The following is a 1,054-nucleotide window of genomic DNA, read 5'->3' as shown; positions in this document are numbered from 1 at the left end:
CAGCCAAAAGGTCATAGCCACTGCAGTCTTAACTACATCTGAGGTGTCCATCTTCTTGCATTGTCCCCCCAAATTATTCTGTCCCATAAAAATTTGGAGCAGGGGGAATAACTGTATTTGATGATTGTTGAGGTAACAGTCAAATTATCCAGCGTTCACCTTTATGAGGACCCAGAATTCTACCATTTAAAAATATATTGACTTGCCAGGTGGTGGTGGCACACATCTTTAATTCCAGAACTCAGGTGGCAGAGAAAAATGGATCTCTGTGAGTCCAAGGCCAGCCTGTTCTACAGAGTGAGTTACAGGACAGCCTCCAAAGCTATAGAGAAACCCTGTCTCAAAAAAACAACAACAACAACAAAAAAAACCCCAAAAACCAATAATGTATATGTATATCTATATACATGTATGCATATATGTATGTAGTATTTTGTCATTTTTATTTCAATGTAGGAACTTATACAGCATGAGGAAGAAATGCATTTGACTTTTAAATCAAGTACTAGAAAGATAATTTGTCTAAATGTTACTTTTCACCTAAAATATTGTATCATAAGGTGGCCAATGACTCAGCTATAGTCAATAACCTACCATCATTTTTTTAAAGCCTGACTTACATAGGTTTAGAACTTCTTCAAAGGCAGTTGAAGGATCTTCAGTCCCACTATCCATTCAAGAACATACATTCACATGTGTGCATGCGTGCACAAACATGCACACGTGAGCGTAGGCACACACAGTTAAGCCGTTTTTTTCCCTTCAAAATGTTTTTTTTTTCAAATCTGTGCCTATCAAAACATTTAATACAATAGCTACTAAGGAGGCTGAGGTAGGAGGATCATGAATTCAAGGCTGACTGGGTAATTTATCAAGAGTATTCCAGAATAAAAGTAAAAATGGGACTGGGACATGGGCAGTTGAAGAGTGCTTACCAAGCATGCACTGAGCCCTGGGTTCTATCCTTAGTGCAGCACCAAATGACAGTAGCAAATACTGAGTGTTGATATGAGGACTGAAGAAGAAAGTATTGACTTGGTCTGTCTTTACAAAG

This window comes from Microtus oregoni, unplaced genomic scaffold, assembly GCF_018167655.1.
Source record: "Microtus oregoni isolate MIOR12 unplaced genomic scaffold, Mior012 000032F_ref0000030, whole genome shotgun sequence".
Taxonomy (NCBI): Eukaryota; Metazoa; Chordata; class Mammalia; order Rodentia; family Cricetidae; genus Microtus; species Microtus oregoni.
The sequence above is the reverse complement of the archived record's forward strand: the minus strand, read 5'-3'. Positions refer to the sequence as shown.